Source organism: Electrona antarctica (assembly GCF_951216825.1).
Source record: "Electrona antarctica genome assembly, chromosome: 5".
Classification (NCBI taxonomy): domain Eukaryota; kingdom Metazoa; phylum Chordata; class Actinopteri; order Myctophiformes; family Myctophidae; genus Electrona; species Electrona antarctica.
In genome coordinates this window covers 4,107,494-4,117,985 of record NC_136810.1, presented here as the reverse complement: position 1 = coordinate 4,117,985, position 10,492 = coordinate 4,107,494, and positions in this window count along the sequence as shown.

Genomic DNA, 10,492 nt, shown 5'->3' with positions numbered 1-10,492 from the left:
TTAAAAACATTCGCTCTGAAAGAATATATTCAAAGATTTGTGCCACATTTTCTCGATCAAAAAAAATATAGCAGACCTACAAGCTCGTAGCACGGCACATAGTGCCGCGCTACGAGCTTGTAGATCTGCTATTTTTCAATAGCTAAAGTATAACCTAATGCTTTAAAACACCAACAGGGGTTCCCGTCCAGAATGTGTTAACAATCAAACAATGAATTGGCCCATGATTGGCATTCCCTTGGCAAAATATTTTCATTACTCTGGGGAAAATGTAATGAAAAGGTTCTTGTGTTCTTGCTCTTTCATTACATCCTATATGAGTTGAAGTTAACGTGCTACAGGCTACAGCCATAACTCAGCGAGCTGGAGGATTTCCACATTGATTAGCTGTTTGTATTCTTTAGGCCTCGGGCCAGTGTCAGGGAGCCTCCTTGATCATTAGAACAGCAGTGATCTTGTGACAGCTGTGATCACGATCGTGCTTCAACAAAGCAGATCCCCTCCTGCCCACCGACTGCACTCACTACTTAGGCCTCTTTACTTAACCCATTTAGGCCTGACGTCAAAAATGTTCTGAAAAACCTCATGTTTCTGTATCAGTGGTGCTCAATATTTCATGTCAAGGACCCCAAAAATGATATGTAATTGGCCGCCGACCCCCCTCTGAAAATATGTTGTTCCAGGGACCTCTCAGAAGCAAAGATTTGAGTTAAAAACGTTTGCTCTGTAATAATATATATTCAAAGATTTGAGGCACATTTTCACGATTTTTCAAAAATAGCAGATCTACAAGTTCATAGCGCGCCACTCGGTGGCGCGCTATGAACTTGTAGATCTGCTCTTTTTCAATAGCTAAAGTATAACATAACGCTTAAAACACCAAAAGGGGTTCCCGCCCAAAATGGGTTAACCCATTTAGACCTGAGGACGATTCTAAAACAGTTCTTCTAAATCATGACATTTTTTATGAAAAACCCATGTTTCTGTATCAATGGGTCTCAAAACTATTTCATGTCAAAGACCCCAAGAACTATATGTATTTGGCCCGCCAGACCCCGTCTCAAAATATGTAGTTCCAGGAATTCACCCCCCGCCCAGAAGCAAATATTTGAGTTAAAAACGCTCACTCTGAAAGAATATATATTCAAAGATTTGCGCCACATTTTCACGATTTTTCAAAAATAGCAGACCTACACTCGGTGCCGCGCTATGAGCTTGTAGATCTGCTATTTTTCAATAGCTAAAGTATAACATAATGCTTTAAAACACCAAAAGGGGTTCCCCGTCCGTCCAGAATGGGTTAAGTTCACATTTCAACCCCTGCGGAGCCAGCCCACCTCTGACTGCACCTCCTGCCCCTCCACGGAGCCAGCCCACCTCTGACTGCACCTCCTGCCCCTCCACGGAGGAACTGCAGATTGACTCTGACTGCACCTCCTGCCCCTCCACGGAGGAACTGCAGATTGCCATGGCTGATTGCTGCTGATGAGAAGAAAATGAATGTGTGCTGATTATTATGGGACAGAAAAAAAAGAGAGAGCTGTGCAGAGTAGACACTCCTAAACCAGGATCATCTGGCGTCAGCTGTGTGTGTGTGTGTGCGTGTGTGTGTGTGTGTGTGTGTGTGTGTGTGTGTGTGTGTGTGTGTGTGTGTGTGTGTGTGTGTGTGTGTGTGTGTGTGTGTGTGTGTGTGTGTGTGTGTGTGTGTGTGTGTGTGTGTGTGTGTGTGTGTGTGTGTGTGTGTGCGGTTGTTGAATAGTTTCTTCTAAATGGATGATTGACAGCTAATGGAAGCGCTTCAAACAGCGTCTGAGTTAGAATGAGAGACGAGCGACTGGGTCGGGAAGAGCTGGAATGTTCAGTGAAGCTCGGAGGATAATGGATCTTCTGTTGGTTCTGTGGCTCTGGTTGACCAACAGAACATGAGGAAGCTCAGAGGATAATGGATCTTCTGTTGGTTCTGTGGCTCTGGGTTGACCAACAGAACATGAGGAAGCTCAGAGGATAATGGATCTTCTGTTGGTTCTGTGGCTCTGGTTGACCAACAGAACATGAGGAAGCTCAGAGGATAATGGATCTTCTGTTGGTTCTGTGGCTCTGGTTGACCAACAGAACATGAGGAAGCTCAGAGGATAATGGATCTTCTGTTGGTTCTGTGGCTCTGGTTGACCAACAGAACATGAGGAAGCTCAGAGGATAATGGATCTTCTGTTGGTTCTGTGGCTCTGGTTGACCAACAGAACATGAGGAAGCTCAGAGGATAATGGATCTTCTGTTGGTTCTGTGGCTCTGGTTGACCAACAGAACATGAGGAAGCTCAGAGGATAATGGATCTTCTGTTGGTTCTGTGGCTCTGGTTGACCAACAGAACATGAGGAAGCTCAGAGGATAATGGATCTTCTGTTGGTTCTGTGGCTCTGGTTGACCAACAGAACATGAGGAAGCTCAGAGGATAATGGATCTTCTGTTGGTTCTGTGGCTCTGGTTGACCAACAGAACATGAGGAAGCTCAGAGGATAATGGATCTTCTGTTGGTTCTGTGGCTCTGGTTGACCAACAGAACATGAGGAAGCTCAGAGGATAATGGATCTTCTGTTGGTTCTGTGGCTCTGGTTGACCAACAGAACATGAGGAAGCTCAGAGGATAATGGATCTTCTGTTGGTTCTGTGGCTCTGGTTGACCAACAGAACATGAGGAATCTCAGAGGATAATGGATCTTCTGTTGGTTCTGTGGCTCTGGTTGACCAACAGAACATGAGGAAGCTCAGAGGATAATGGATCTTCTGTTGGTTCAGTGGCTCTGGGTTGACCAACAGAACATGAGGAAGCTCAGAGGATAATGGATCTTCTGTTGGTTCTGTGGCTCTGGTTGACCAACAGAACATGAGGAAGCTCAGAGGATAATGGATCTTCTGTTGGTTCTGTGGCTCTGGTTGACCAACAGAACATGAGGAAGCTCGGAGGATAATGGATCTTCTGTTGGTTCTGTGGCTCTGGTTGACCAACAGAACATGAGGAAGCTCAGAGGATAATGGATCTTCTGTTGGTTCTGTGGCTCTGGTTGACCAACAGAACATGAGGAAGCTCAGAGGATAATGGATCTTCTGTTGGTGGTTCAGTGGCTCTGGTTGACCAACAGAACATGAGGAAGCTCAGAGGATAATGGATCTTCTGTTGGTTCCGTGGCTCTGGTTGACCAACAGAACATGAGGAAGCTCAGAGGATAATGGATCTTCTGTTGGTTCCGTGGCTCTGGTTGACCAACAGAACATGAGGAAGCTCAGAGGATAATGGATCTTCTGTTGGTTCCGTGGCTCTGGTTGACCAACAGAACATGAGGAAGCTCAGAGGATAATGGATCTTCTGTTGGTTCTGTGGCTCTGGTTGACCAACAGAACATGAGGAAGCTCAGAGGATAATGGATCTTCTGTTGGTTCCGTGGCTCTGGTTGACCAACAGAACATGAGGAAGCTCAGAGGATAATGGATCTTCTGTTGGTTCTGTGGCTCTGGGTTGACCAACAGAACATGAGGAAGCTCAGAGGATAATGGATCTTCTGTTGGTTCTGTGGCTCTGGTTGACCAACAGAACATGAGGAAGCTCAGAGGATAATGGATCTTCTGTTGGTTCTGTGGCTCTGGTTGACCAACAGAACATGAGGAAGCTCGGAGGATAATGGATCTTCTGTTGGTTCTGTGGCTCTGGTTGACCAACAGAACATGAGGAAGCTCAGAGGATAATGGATCTTCTGTTGGTTCTGTGGCTCTGGTTGACCAACAGAACATGAGCTGGCATTTCATAAGACATCTTATTCAAGAAAAAACCTTTGTGGGAACTATTTATTACCTACCTACGGTTCCATAATAGTTTTAGAGGACATGAGGATAAGCCCAGTTGGAACCAGTAATGCTTAACCCATTCTGGACGGGAACCCTGTTTGGTGTTTTGGAGTATTATGTTATACTGTAGCTATTGAAAAATATCAGATCTACAAGCTCGTAGCGCGGCACCGAGTGCCGCGCTACGAGCTTGTAGATCTGATATTTTTTGAAAAATCGTGAAAATGTCGTGCAAATCCTTGAATATATATTCTTCCAACGTTTTTAACTCATATCTTTGCTTCTGTGGAGGTCCCTGGAACAACATATTTTCAGATGGGGGTCGGCGGCCAATTACATATATTTTTGGGAGTGCTTGACATGAAATATTGAACACCACTGACATAGAAACATAGGTATTTTCAGAAAACTGTCAGGATTTAGAAGACATTTTTTTAAATTTCGACGTCAGGCCTAAATGGGTTAAAAGACCACACCCGTGGTCGGTCAAGTTGGGTTCATTGACTACAACTCACGGTGTGCTTGACGTGACGGACGACGGCCATTTTCAAAAGCATAATGTGGTTTGTTTGAATTCAGTGGAATTGCTTTTGGGTTCCAGTCATTTCAGTACAGTATGAAAACCAACTTGCAAAGACATTAGACTTGCTTGAGATGCAGTCCAACAACACACTGGATTGAGATGCAGTCCAACACACTGGATTTATCCTCGCAGAACATTTTCGTCAAAGCACTGATTGGTCCGAAAAATAGTCGCTGAAGAAAAGATACATTTTTCGAGTGATATTCTGCACTGTGATGTTTAGCCAAACAATGACTCATTTAAGCTATGTTCCGGAACGTCTTAATGAACATGGAAAAATATGTAAATGATCTGTTTATGTACAGTATATAAGCTGTGAATAGACAATGGCATGTATTGATGCTAGCATGGTCCTTTAAAGTTTAACCCATTTAGGCCTGACATCGAACTTTATGACAGTTTTCTGAAAAACCCAATGTTTCTATATCAGTGGTGCTCAATATTTCATGTCAAGAACCCCAAAAATGATCTGTATTTGGCCACCAACCCCCATCTGAAAATATGTTGTTCCAGGGACCTCCCAGAAGCACAGATATGAGTTAGCTCTGAAAGAATATATATTCAAAGATTTGAGTCACATTTTCACGATTTTTTGTAGATCTGCTATTTCTCAATAGCTAAAGTATAATACTTAAAACACCAAAAGGGGTTCCCGCCCAATATGGGTTAAAGTAAAAAAGGATTGATTGCACCAGAAATCAGGGCAGACATGTCTGAGGTTCTCATCCAGATAGGCAGCCTGTATATATAGATGTGGTGTCGGTTATGCTTTCAGATTTATATTCTCCAATAGCGTGTGGAGGAATGCTGGGTTTCTCAGCATCGCAGGCATCTCCCTAACCACTGGCAAGCACATGTTTTTAATTCCGTTATCTTTAAAGTTTCACAGTCAATAAATGTTTGTTTCTGAGACACGTTTCTCTTCCCCCTGTCTCTCTACAGCATCTGACTCTGGGTTCACAAGGGGTTAAATGCTTTGATCATGTCATCCACTAGACAGGACCTCTGTGGGATTGGACTATGTGACCTCTCTTACCATGTGGCCTGCGGGACGCTGCTGTGACAGCCCAGCGGTGGCCCTCATGACTTAGGGGTCAACTATGTTCTCTATGGTCACACATCACTGTAATAGGGCTGAGTAGATCTACATGGAGGTGATGACAGCGGCGTTATAGTTTATTATCTTTACAACACTTCTTGGTTTTATAAGTTGCCATAAAATTACGTGTGTACAGTTTGAACTCTTGAAGTAGTCTGAGTAGTTTTTCTCTTCTCACCCCTCATCTTTGTGAGCATCAAGCGCTGCCACTGAAGTATAGACACTAGGGTCTTGTCAAGTGTTCACTATTGCTCTTGAGTTTTACAGAATGATTTAGATCAATAGTTATTAACATTTTAGGATTTCCGGTCTCGTCGGGGGACATTTTCGATGACGTCCCACTGTTATGCAACATCGAATGGTGCGTAACAGGCGCTCCCAGGCTGTGGAACGATGCGATCGGTTTTGGTCAATAACCTCCGTCTTTATGTCTTTATGAACTTCGTCCTGGGCGATCGGGGTGTTAAATGACATGGTGTGTTTGTTTACATGGTTGTCATGTTGGAAACAACATAACATTCAGCAGCATTAGACAGTGGTCCGTTATAGAGCCAAGCGGTTATCAAGAAATAACACACTGCTGAATTCAGCAATTGACCAATCAGAATCAAGCATTCAGCCAAGCCATGTAATGATGTGTTACAGTGTTCAATTGTTCATTAAATCTTTGAGGCTGTTGCCAGACTGTCATCTTGGAGTTTATTTCAGTGTGAAGAAGTCTGTGCTTCTTGTATTGAGGCATTTTCTTTCACCCGCAACCCATAATAAAGTTGATTATTAGCAGACTGGAGAGATTTGGGGAATCTTTAAAGCCTGTGTTGAATGTTTCTGTGGTTGTTTCCACAAAACAAGGAAAGCTAATTATTTATTTGGGTTTGTTTATGTCCAACTTGTCCGTCCATTCATGTCTAATGGCCTAATTGTTATTCCATTCAAGCAATATGAATATTGCATGATGTGATTGCACCGATTTGAACAAGGTAACATTGTTTGGCTTCTCAGAAAGCAAAAATGTCACACACTAGTTAAACCATTATATATTTGTATGTATTGATAATCAAGAACACATTGTTTGGAAGTGTAATAGCTGTATCCTTATATCTTGTCTCATCACCTGCTAACAATCAGGTTTGTACATGTGCTAAAATGCTTCACTAACGCATAGGGGAAGATTACAGCTAAAATGCTTCACTAACGCATAGGGGAAGAGTACAGCTAAAATGCTTCACTAGGGGAATATTACAGCTAAAATGCTTCACTAGGTGAAGATTACAGCTAAAATTCTTCACTAGGGGAAGATTACAGCTAAAATTCTTCACTAGGTGAAGATTACAGCTAAAATGTTTCACTAACGCAGTAACGCATAGGGGAAGATTACAGCCAAAAGGCTTCACTAACATAGGGTGGACAGACAGATAGATGGACAGAAGGGCTACAGGCTAATAGCAAAGTCCAGTGTGTTCAAGAGCGGTGCCCGTTGGGCATACTGGCATACTTGGAACGATGCAAGTTGGACCAATGACTGGTCGGAAACGACACAAAAAGGCCTGTACTTGCGAACAGAAAGTAGTCCTTTTCTCCTGAACCTAATTTAATTGGCGTGTGAAAGCAGCCCGCTTCAGTTCACCTCAACACGACTTTCACAGAAACATCGGCTGCCGCTAAAAAGAAACAAAAACCTTTTAGGTTGCATTTTTTTTGCTTGTGCTCATTTCCAACCCAAGTGCCGCAAAAAAAAAAAAAAAGCATTTGCACTGTGGCACATTCAGAGAGTCCCTAACTGGCCTGTTTTTTTTTTTTTTTTCATTTCAGGATATTTTCTTCACATGCCTGCCTCATAAAGGCTAAATTGTTTCAGTTCTGAACTGATTGAGCCTGAGACACAGAAAAAAGGAAAGGGGGAGAGAGAGAGAAAGCCTCCTACGGGGTTGGAGGTAAAGGGGGGTAAAGGAAAGGGGGAGAGAGAGAAAGCCTCCTCCGGGGTTGGAGGTAAAGGGGGGTAAAGGAAAGGGGGAGAGAGAGAGAGCCTCCTACGGGGTTGGAGGTAAAGGGGGGTAAAGGAAAGGGAGAGAGAGAAAAAGCCTCCTACGGGGTTGGAGGTAAAGGGGGGTAAAGGAAAGGGGGAGAGAGAAAAAGCCTCCTACGGGGTTGGAGGTAAAGGGGGGTAAAGGAAAGGGGGAGAGAGAGAAAGCCTCCTACGGGGTTGGAGGTAAAGGGGGGTAAAGGAAAGGGGGAGAGAGAGAGAAAGCCTCCTACGGGGTTGGAGGTAAAGGGGGGTAAAGGAAAGGGGGAGAGAGAGAAAGCCTCCTACGGGGTTGGAGGTAAAGGGGGGTAAAGGAAAGGGGGAGAGAGAGAAAGCCTCCTACGGGGTTGGAGGTAAAGGGGGGTAAAGGAAAGGGGGAGAGAGAGAGCCTCCTACGGGGTTGGAGGTAAAGGGGGGTAAAGGAAAGGGGGAGAGAGAGAGAAAGCCTCCTACGGGGTTGGAGGTAAAGGGGGGTAAAGGAAAGGGGGAGAGAGAGAAAGCCTCCTACGGGGTTGGAGGTAAAGGGGGGTAAAGGAAAGGGGGAGAGAGAGAGAAAGCCTCCTACGGGGTTGGAGGTAAAGGGGGGTAAAGGAAAGGGGGAGAGAGAGAAAGCCTCCTACGGGGTTGGAGGTAAAGGGGGGTAAAGGAAAGGGGGAGAGAGAGAAAGCCTCCTACGGGGTTGGAGGTAAAGGGGGGTAAAGGAAAGGGGGAGAGAGAGAGAAAGCCTCCTACGGGGTTGGAGGTAAAGGGGGGTAAAGGAAAGGGGGAGAGAGAGAAAGCCTCCTACGGGGTTGGAGGTAAAGGGGGGTAAAGGAAAGGGGGAGAGAGAGAGAAAGCCTCCTACGGGGTTGGAGGTAAAGGGGGGTAAAGGAAAGGGGGAGAGAGAGAGAGCCTCCTACGGGGTTGGAGGTAAAGGGGGGTAAAGGAAAGGGGGAGAGAGAGAAAGCCTCCTACGGGGTTGGAGGTAAAGGGGGGTAAAGGAAAGGGGGAGAGAGAGAAAGCCTCCTACGGGGTTGGAGGTAAAGGGGGGTAAAGGAAAGGGGGGGAGAGAGAAAGCCTCCTACGGGGTTGGAGGTAAAGGGGGGTAAAGGAAAGGGGGAGAGAGAGAAAAAGCCTCCTACGGGGTTGGAGGTAAAGGGGGGTAAAGGAAAGGGGGAGAGAGAGAAAGCCTCCTACGGGGTTGGAGGTAAAGGGGGGTAAAGGAAAGGGGGAGAGAGAGAAAGCCTCCTACGGGGTTGGAGGTAAAGGGGGGTAAAGGAAAGGGGGAGAGAGAAAAAGCCTCCTACGGGGTTGGAGGTAAAGGGGGGTAAAGGAAAGGGGGAGAGAGAGAAAGCCTCCTACGGGGTTGTGCTAAACCACTTATTTCAAGCTAAACTGGATTATATACAAAAGAGACAAAGCCGGAATGCCTGGGCTGTGGGTGTAACAGAGCTGCAGCACTCGGGGAGCGCTCGCCTGGCTCATAATTGAACTTAACGCATTCTGGGCGGGAACCCCTTTTGGTGTTTTAAGCATTATGCTAGTGAAAAATAGCAGATCTACAAGCTCATAGCGCGGCACCGAGTGCCGCGCTACGAGCTTTGTAGGTCTGCTATTTTTGAAAAATCGTGAAAATGTGGAGCAAATCTTTGAATATATATTCTTTCAGAGCGAACGTTTTTAACTCAAATCTTTGCTTACGGGGGGTCACTGGAACAACATACTTTCAGATGGGGGTCGGTGGCCAATTTCATATAATTTTTGGGGTCCTTGACATGAAATATTGAGCACCACTGATACAGAAACATGAGGTATTTCAGAAAACTTTTAGAAGACTTTTTCTTTTTCTTTTTTTTTTCGATGTCAGGCCTATATGGGTTAAGCTTTTGAGAGGCACACATTTTAACCACAGGCATATTAGGGGAGGATGCACGCGTTTGTTTACCCAAGAGATAATCGCGATATGGTATGTTACTATGTTTACCCCTTAGAATACGGTATTTATGTTACTGTGTAGAGTTTACCCCCTAGAATATGGTGTTTCCAAAGCAGACTGAAGAATTCCCGCTTGCTCGTTAGGTTGCACGAGTTCCTCTTTTGTTGTAGCTTTCTTAATTGTTTTCTCCATTGTGGCTGAGAGAGCGACCGAGGAGGGATTTGAACTGCATGCTGTGCTCAAAGGATCGATTCACATTGTTGATGCTGTTCGAAAGGCATCGGTTTACAGTGGAGAAATAAGGTTAGTGCTGCACAAACCCCACTTCAAAATACCCCAACATTTTACAGGCTCTCTTTTTTTTTGCTGTTGCAAAAGAGTGTGGTGTGTCAGTGTGTGTCTGTGGGGGTTGGGGGGGGGGGGGCTGGGGGGGGGGGGATCATAGTGTGTGTCTGTGTCCCGAGCTGAATGTCTTTATAATAGCGGGCATAGCTGATCTACAAGCTTTTGCAATTTTGGGGAAAATGTTTCAAAATATAATATAAATCTTTCGATTATCTAACTATAAATGCGCCACGTCTCTGTGTGCATGCGTCCGTGCGCGTGTGTGTGCGTGCGTGCGTGCGCGTGTGTGTGCGTGCGTGCGTGCGTGCGCGTGTGTGTGCGTGCGTGCGTGCGTGCGTGCGTGCGCGTGTGTGTGCGTGCGTGCGTGCGTGCGTGCGTGAGCGTGTGTGTGCGTGCGTGCACGGATGTAATGCACGTAACTCAAGAACTGTTTGCCCGACTTCAAATTCGACACGCGTTCCACCCCGCAGGGAGTCGTTCGGACCCACGGTTCTCCAGAACCGTACAGGTCTAGTCTCAAATAATTGCGATCAGCCACATTATGTAATAACTGTGACACCCTTCCCAAACACCTGGTCTAGGACAAGTAGTCCTGCTCCTTTGTCCAACCGCACCCCCCCCCGCCCCCCCCCCTGCACCCCCGACCCCCCCCCTGTGCACTACCTGTGCACTCTCCTTAAACCCTGT